This window comes from Lactuca sativa, chromosome 4 (genome assembly GCF_002870075.4).
Source record: "Lactuca sativa cultivar Salinas chromosome 4, Lsat_Salinas_v11, whole genome shotgun sequence".
Taxonomy (NCBI): Eukaryota; Viridiplantae; Streptophyta; class Magnoliopsida; order Asterales; family Asteraceae; genus Lactuca; species Lactuca sativa.
Window position 1 is genome coordinate 127,569,904 of NC_056626.2, and position 529 is coordinate 127,570,432.

A 529-nucleotide genomic window follows, 5' to 3' on the forward strand; every position below is an offset into this window, starting at 1 on the left:
TATAACTGCTGACAAATCTTTTGAAGCTGCATAAGCCGATCCCCTCGTCACATGAATCCTTGGGTTGTGGTATTCCCTAAAATGCTTAAAGAATTCCTCATTTAGTTGCTTTATCACCGGGGGTGCTTTCTTTGTGAGTGGGCCTTGCGAGTCAAGTAATTACCTTGTTGTAACATTCACTCCATCATAGAAAATGGAGACTTCTTGTTGACTATTGAGATCATGATGTGGGCAATTCCTTAGTAGACTTTTGTACCTCTCCTAAGCCTCATAAAGTGATTCTCCAGCTTGTTGTTCAAAGTTGGCTATGGCTTTCTTTAACTTAGATATTTTGGAAGGTGGGCAAAGTTGATCAATAAACCCTTCTTTCATCTTGGCCCATGTAGTGATGGATCTGGAGGGAAGTGACTTGAGCCAATCCTTTGTAGAACCCTTCAATGTAACCGGATGCATGCGAAGCAGCTGAGTCTCACGAGGCACGTTGGGAACATTGAAATAATCAGCTACATCATTAACTTCATCCAAGTGT

General features: G+C 41.8%; 1 non-coding gene across 1 annotated transcript; it reads left to right on the plus strand.

Annotated features, from left to right (window-relative positions):
* The first annotated feature begins 217 nt into the window (after positions 1-217).
* LOC111891690 (small nucleolar RNA R71) lies at positions 218-324 on the plus strand. The gene has a single exon (XR_002850281.1). It is a non-coding gene; the product is annotated as a small nucleolar RNA R71 (small nucleolar RNA).
* The last annotated feature ends 205 nt before the right edge of the window (positions 325-529 follow it).